Source organism: Lactuca virosa, chromosome 9 (genome assembly GCF_052849685.1).
Source record: "Lactuca virosa cultivar CGN04683 chromosome 9, Lactuca_virosa_CGN04683_v6, whole genome shotgun sequence".
NCBI lineage: Eukaryota > Viridiplantae > Streptophyta > Magnoliopsida > Asterales > Asteraceae > Lactuca > Lactuca virosa.
Window position 1 is genome coordinate 43,681,474 of NC_136434.1, and position 8,915 is coordinate 43,690,388.

The window sequence follows — 8,915 nt, forward strand, 5'->3', positions numbered from 1 at the left end:
TGGGGATATTAAAAGTAATTATAATAACTCACTCGTCTGAACAAGTCACAACATGTGACAACCGTCAAATTTCGGTCAATTCAAAGTCAACAAGTCAAACCGCTCAACTCCAATAACCCTTGTATGCTAGGGTTTACGTTATGTAATCACTATACAATTCGCTATTTTAATGAGAAATCATCATTTGGAAAGTTCATGTGTTTGATTTTCCTTAGCCTTAACAAGTGCTAAACAACGAACCAAAGCGATAAAACACTACTACACAATCATCGGGATTGTGTAAGACACTAAAACACGGTTTAATGGGGTTTACGAACCTTGCGTTGTGAAGCCGGACACTCAAATTAATCACAAACGAAACCTCTCTAAATCGTTTTCACTCTATCTCTTTCTATTTGAAATCTCTCCCAAATCTCTCTCAAAAGTTACTTTAACTTTTTGTAATCATTTGGGTCATCTCGACCCTTGACCGGGTCAAAAATCGCTTGAAACGGGGTAAAAACGAGTAAAATAGCTTTAAGGATCCGAAACCGAAGCTTCTGGACCGAAGCCTCGCATCCGAAGCCTCGCATCCGAGGCCTCTGATCCGAAGCGAGGGTCCGAAGTCCGAAGGTCCGAAGGTCCGAAGCGAAGGTCCGAGGGTCCGAAGTCCGAAGCGATTTACCGGTTTTTCTACTACGACTTCGTTTTAACTCCGTTTTTCATTATTTTAACGTGGAATTTTCACCCAAAACTTTATTTTATAAACTAAGGCCCCAAAATATATAAATCTCCAGGGTTTTTATAAAATATATTAAAAGAATTGGTGATTGAACTAATTATTGAGGGAATATTTGTTTTTCCTTAATTTATGGCAAAAGCAAACCACCACCACCTCACTCTATGATTAGCCATTCTTTCCCACTACCCCTTGTCTCCTTAGTGGACCTTTACAGCCAATCTCCAGCTCTTCCCACGTTCTAAGAGCTGGAGGATTGATCCTCTCTCCTCATTCTCCATAAAACTCTTTCATTCTACACTTAGCAACCAAGAACACTCTCCAAAATTCTCTCATCTTTTCTCTCAACTTCAAGAACTTCAAGGCTTTCTCCAGGGATTTCTTTCTTCAATTAGTAAGTATCTTCATCATTCACATAATTATTAAACTCCATTACACTCAAATCATTGATATCTTACACAAGTTCCATCTTATTCGGTGTTAGATTCTCGAGTCGTCAAGACATCTTCTTAGTGTTCTTGGGTTGAACATTTCCTCTCTCTCACTTTCATCTACTGAAACCACATAAGGTGAGTTCATACCCATACATTTACATGTTTTCTTAAGTTTTAAGGGGGGGAATACAAGTAAAATCATCAAGAACACAATTAAACTTTTCCTAACAGATTACATCAGAAAAGATGGACGTTAATCACGGACTGTTTTGGTCAACTTAAATATTTTAGTTTTCAAAACTGTTTCAGGTGCAAGTAGTTCAAACTCTTAGCTTTAAAATGGCTACTTGCACATCTCCATATGATTTTTCTACAATTTATGGTGATTTTTACAAAACTGCCTGTCATTTCAGAGGCAAACCCGGACCAGTCTGTGATTATGAACATTTTCACCTCTGTTAGAGATCACTAAAAATCATGATAAAATTTACGAACAAACTAGACTCATATTCCAAACTCTCAAAATTTGCGGATTTGGATTTAGAGCTTTGATGATTTTTCTATAAATTTTCTAAGAACGGTAACAGAAACTGTTTTTAACGAAAAGTTGCTGTTAAGTTCATTTCACCTTGTAACATGTTGAGCAAGGTGTATATCTTTATGTGATTATATGTTACTGCAATATATGACATTTTATCTTAATATTTAGACACACATCAGTTTACAACTGGATTTGGTCATATAAAATATAAAGAATAACAAGTGATTATAATCAAAGTACAATCGATACATTCAAACATTAAATAAACTATTTTGAATATAGTTTGCATACATTACCACGTACTACCCTTGGTTGATAAACTATAATAGGTATAGTTTATGATACATTACATAACACATACATTTAAAAAGGGTACATTTATACAAAGGATATTTTCATTAAGCAAGGTACGGCCATACGGTACCAAGTTTTCATAACACGTAATTCCGTTAATGACTTTGTGAGACATTTACTTCAAATTACCATTAAGTCCTGTATTGTAACCAGAGTCTCCTTGAGGGAGAGCGTGATACTTGTGTATAGATCTATATTGGGTTTGACAAACCCACACCTAAACTGCATGCAACTGTTAGACCGATAGGTCTGGGGTGACAAATGTCATAACATTTCCGACGCCTGAAGAACGTCGTTTTAGGCAACCTTGGTCATAGTATGGTTATAATAAGCTCACATAAAGTATTAACAAACATTGGAAATTACGGGAACTTCATTAAAATTTAACGAGTTTATGTCGATTTAAACTTGCATTATTTTACTATAAATATGACAAATTACTTGTACATTTCGGTCTTTGGGTTTTAAGACTACATTTACACATTAAGGAAAATATTGGATTTTTCTAACACAAATACTACTTTTACAAACGAAAAGCTTATGAACTCACCAACCTTTGTGTTGACACTTTTTCAAACAACTTGTATTCTCAGGAAATCATTAAACAGGTAATCAAGTGCTTTTGAGGATGGGACGCTAAGGCGTCTACTATTTCATATTTTATCAACATATTGTAATTGATTCGTAAACATGTAATTCATACAATGATGTAATTTTTTTCAATTATATATATGTTGGTTGTGTTTGCTTGAATTACTATTACAATTGCTGTTATGATACTATACATGAAGTCCTCCACCCCCGGACGTTTCCGCCATCCTTGGTTTGGGGGTGTGACAGATTGGTATCAGAGCGCAGTTTATAGTGAATTAAGTATATCAAACCACATAAGATATACAAACTATAAACACAATTGGGACTAATAGTCTCTGATTTGTGCATTTTTCAAATAAATATACTTTTAGAAAATAAATGATTTTTTTTTATTAAAAGTATAAATACATGCATACATGCTCACATAGTGTCATAACTAGAAAAACATAAAATAAAAGAAGAGGAGTTGTACATTATGGGTATGCCTTGGTATATGTAAATCAAGTCTGGGAAGGATATAGCCTGATCAATTATATCTGTTCGGGAATTGACTTGCATATACCGGGGGATGGTCAGGATGGACAACAAATCTAACAAACCTAATAACATACTACAAAGGATACTTTAAGAACTCAAAACTAAACATTTACAAATACTATAGGAGTATTTTGTGTTACTATAATAAAAATATTTTATACTTTCATTTTACCTCATAACCCAATGTATTGGGTCAATAAAAAGTATAAAATCGTATGTATCGTAAACATACCGGAAAACAACGTAAAAATATACTTTATGTATAAAAGATTTCTCTCCCTATAAATACACTTTTACTAAAAGTACATTGGTTTACGACTTATGCCAGAATCATGCCGCCAAGGAGAAGACCAAGACCTTCCAGCAACACAGCAACACCTCCTCCGCCGCCGCCTCCACAGTTTGATCCCGCGATGTTCCAGGCTGCAGTAACAGCAGCCGTAGCGGCCGCAATGTCGCAGATAGGGACCAACGGAGCTGGTGGTTCGGGATCGGGAGCTACACACTCTAACCACGGAGACAGTACATGGCGTGCAAAAGAGTGTTCATACAAAGACTTCACAAATGGCAAACCCGACAACTTCAATGGAAGCAGGGGAGTCATCGCGTTGATGCAATGGTTTGAAAAGACCGAAGTAGTCTTTCAGGTGTGCTCTTGCCCCGAAGCGAGCAAAGTTAAGTTCGCAGCCTTCACCTTCACCGGCCGGGCCCTTACTTGGTGGAACTGCCGGATTAAGTCACTTACTCTCGAAGTGGCTAGCTCCATAACCTGGGCAGAACTAAAAGCGTTGATGATGAAGGAGTACTGCCCGAGAGGTGAAATTCAAAATTTGGAACAAGAACTTTGGAACCTCAGGATGACGGGCTCTGACCTTGAAACCTACACCACCCGATTCAATGAATTGGCTCTCCTCTGCCCAACAATGGTTACTCCGGAGGAGAAAAAGGTGGAGCGATACCTTTGGGGACTGTCTCTCCACGTGCAAAGTAGTGTCCTGGCTTCAAGGCCAACTACTTTTGACAGTGCCAGGGAGCTGGCACAACAACTTGTTGACCACCGAGCCGGTCATAATACTACAACCACCACCACTGATAAATCAAAAGGAGGAAACAACAAAAGGAAGTTCTGGAACGAAAAGAAGAGCCAACCAGCACAGGACCCCGCTAAGAAGCAACAAATTGTTGCTGTCCATGCTGCCACTAATACTGTCACTACTGCTACCACTCCAGCACCACCGAAGCCATATGCGGGAAAACTACCTAAGTGCAACAAGTGCAACTTTCACCACAATGGTGCTTGTAGGGAGATGCACTGTAACAACTGCGACAGGAAGGGGCACACTGCTCGTTTCTGTAAAGCGCCGGCTCAACCAATCAACCAAGTCGCCAGTACGGGGGCAACCCGGACCTGCTACAACTGTGGAGACGCAGGTCACTTCAAAAGAGACTGCCCCAAAGCACAAGCCCCTAATGCTGGTGGAGTAGGAAGAGTCCTGGAAATAGGACATGGGGAAGCAGTCGAGGATCCCACGGTGGTTACCGGTACGTTTCTCCTCAATAACTCTTATGCATGCGTACTATTCGATAGTGGAGCGGAGAGGAGTTTCGTGAGCCACCAATATAAACAGTTACTTGAACAAAATCCCCAATCACTAAAGGATACTTATGTAGTAGAAATGGCAAATGGGAAAGTAGAACGCACTAGCGATATATACTCAGAATGTACTCTCACTCTAGGCAACCATACATTTAAAATTGACCTGATGCCGGTCACCATAAAAAGCTTCGACGTAATCATCGGGATGGATTGGTTAGTTCCTCACCGTGCCGACATTCTATGTTACGAAAGGGCCGTTCGCCTCAATCTACCAAATGACGAAACCCTTCTCATCTATGGTAACAAACCTAGTGCGAATTTACAAATCATCTCATGCATCAAAGCCCAAAAGTATCTCCGGAAGGAGTACCACGCCTTCTTAGCCCATGTAGTAGACAAGAAACAAGACGTGAAAGACATCAAAGACATCCCCGAAGTGTGTAACTTCCCGGATGTGTTCCCAGAAGATCTTCCTGGTGTACCACTCGCACGACAAGTCGATTTCAGAATTGACTTAATACCCGGAGCTACCCCCGTAGCCAGAGCTCCATACCGCCTCGCACCATCAGAAATGCAAGAGTTGTCCAGTCAGTTGAACGAGCTTTTGAGCAAAGGGTTCATCAGACCAAGCTTCTCACCTTGGGGAGCACCAGTCCTTTTTGTAAAGAAGAAGGACGGATCCTTTCGCATGTGCATCGACTATCGGGAACTAAACAAGCTCACCATCAAGAACCGATATCCTCTGCCCCGAATCGATGACCTTTTCGACCAACTCCAAGGAGCAAATTTCTTCTCAAAGATCGACCTAAGGTCAGGCTACCATCAGCTACGAGTTCAAGAAGAAGATATTCCCAAAACTGCATTCAGAACTCGCTATGGGCACTACGAGTTTGTGGTGATGTCCTTCGGTTTAACAAACGCACCTGCGGTATTCATGGACCTAATGAATAGAGTGTGTCGACCCTACCTAGACAAGTTTGTAATCGTATTCATCGACGATATCTTGATCTACTCGCGAAGCGAAGAAGAGCATCGCCTACATCTACGCCAAGTGCTAGAGACACTAAGAGCGGAGAAGCTTTATGCTAAGTTCTCTAAGTGTGAATTCTGGATTAGAGAAGTGGATTTCCTTGGACATGTGGTAAGTGAGAAAGGCATACATGTGGATCCCTCCAAGATCAAGGCAATCGAGAATTGGTCAGCACCCAAGACGCCAACCGAAATTCGACAGTTCCTTGGGCTTGCTGGCTACTACCGAAGATTTATACAAAACTTCTCCAAGATTGTGAAACCACTCACCACCTTGACGCAGAAAGGTGTGATATTCAAGTGGGAAAATAAACAAGAAACTGCTTTCCAAACGTTAAAACAAGCCCTATGCAGCGCACCGATCTTGTCTCTCCCAGAGGGAACCGAGGACTTCGTAGTGTACTGTGATGCTTCGAATCAAGGCCTCGGATGTGTGCTCATGCAGAGAGGGAAGGTTATCGCGTATGCATCAAGACAGCTTAAGACGCACGAGGTTAATTATACTACGCACGACCTGGAATTAGGATCAGTGGTATTCGCTTTGAAGATCTGGAGACACTACCTCTACGACACGAAATGCACTATCTTCACTGATCACAAAAGTCTTCAGCATATCCTCAATCAGAAAGAGCTCAACATGCGACAGAGGAGATGGGTGGAGTTGCTGAATGACTACGAGTGCGAAATTCGTTATCATCCGGGCAAGGCCAATGTAGTGGCCGATGCTCTAAGCAGGAAGGAGTACTCGGGCCGCCGAGTAAAATCCTTAACAATGACAATCCATTCCCACCTGACCATACAAATCAAGGAAGCTCAACTGGAAGCTTTGAAACCAGAAAAGGTGGCAGGAGAGACATTAAGGGGAATGGATAAAAACTTAGAAGTCAAGGATAATGGAGCACGTTATATCATGAACCGGATTTGGACACCGAAGTTCGGTGGACTCCGAGATGTCGTCATGAATGAAGCACACAAGACTCGATACTCCATCCATCCCGGGTCGGATAAGATGTATCTGGACCTCAAGAAATTATACTGGTGGCCGAACATGAAAGCTGAGATTGCTACTTATGTGAGCAAGTGCTTGACTTGCGCTAAGGTCAAAACCGAATACCAGAAACCATCCGGGCTATTACAACAGCCGAATATACCTGAGTGGAAGTGGGAACGAATAACCATGGACTTCATAACCAAGCTGCCTAAGACATCGGGCGGGCTTGACACAATATGGGTAATTGTAGACAGATTGACCAAATCAGCACACTTCCTACCAATGAAAGAAACCGACAAGATGGAGAAGCTGACTAGAACGTACATCAGAGAGATTGTACGACTCCATGGTGTGCCGATATCCATTATCTCCGATAGAGATAGTAGATTTACCTCACGGTTTTGGCAGTCCCTACAAAAATCATTGGGAACTAGGCTTGACATGAGTACGGCCTACCACCCACAAACCGACGGACAGAGCGAACGAACCATTCAAACGTTGGAAGACATGTTAAGAGCTTGTGTGATAGACTTCGGTAAAGCATGGGATACCCATCTACCGCTTATCGAATTCTCCTACAATAACAGCTATCATACTAGCATCAAAGTCGCTCCATTCGAAGCTCTTTACGGTCGCAAATGCAGATCACCCCTGTGTTGGGCTGAGGTGGGGGATACACAGCTAGCTAGAGGGCAAGTCTCTAATAGCACCCTCACTGGCCCTGAAATCATAAGGGAAACTACAGAAAAGATCGTTCAAATTCGAGAGAGACTGAAAGCGTCTCGCGATCGGCAAAAGAGTTATGCAGACAAACGACGCAAACCCTTGGAATTCCAGGTGGGTGATAGAGTACTACTAAAAGTTTCCCCTTGGAAAGGAATGATACGATTCGGCAAGCGCGGGAAACTAAATCCAAGGTACATCGGGCCATTCGAAATCCTTGCTAGGATTGGGCCAGTAGCATACAAACTTCGATTACCTCAGGAACTCGACAAAGTACATCCCACATTTCACGTGTCGAACCTAAAGAAGTGTTTGTCTGATGAGACACTCGTAATACCACTCGACGAAATCAAAGTTAACGAAAATCTCCACTTCGTGGAGGAACCAGTCGAAATCATGGATCGGGAAATCAAACGAACGAAACAAAGTCGTATTCCCATCGTGAAGGTACGTTGGAACGCTAAACGAGGACCCGAATTCACCTGGGAACGCGAGGATCAGATGAAACAAAAGTATCCACATCTCTTCCCAAACTCTTGAAATCCCAGTCAAAATGAAAATTTCGGGACGAAATTCCTTCTAAAGGGGGGATGATGTGACAACCGTCAAATTTCGGTCAATTCAAAGTCAACAAGTCAAACCGCTCAACTCCAATAACCCTTGTATGCTAGGGTTTACGTTATGTAATCACTATACAATTCGCTATTTTAATGAGAAATCATCATTTGGAAAGTTCATGTGTTTGATTTTCCTTAGCCTTAACAAGTGCTAAACAACGAACCAAAGCGATAAAACACTATTACACAATCATCGGGATTGTGTAAGACACTAAAACACGGTTTAATGGGGTTTACGAACCTTGCGTTGTGAAGCCGGACACTCAAATTAATCACAAACGAAACCTCTCTAAATCGTTTTCACTCTATCTCTTTCTATTTGAAATCTCTCCCAAATCTCTCTCAAAAGTTACTTTAACTTTTTGTAATCATTTGGGTCATCTCGACCCTTGACCGGGTCAAAAATCGCTTGAAACGGGGTAAAAACGAGTAAAATAGCTTTAAGGATCCGAAACCGAAGCTTCTGGACCGAAGCCTCGCATCCGAAGCCTCGCATCCGAGGCCTCTGATCCGAAGCGAGGGTCCGAAGTCCGAAGGTCCGAAGGTCCGAAGGTCCGAAGCGAAGGTCCGAGGGTCCGAAGTCCGAAGCGATTTACCGGTTTTTCTACTACGACTTCGTTTTAACTCCGTTTTTCATTATTTTAACGTGGAATTTTCACCCAAAACTTTATTTTATAAACTAAGGCCCCAAAATATATAAATCTCCAGGGTTTTTATAAAATATATTAAAAGAATTGGTGCTTGAACTAATTATTGAGGGAATATTTGCTTTTCCTTAAT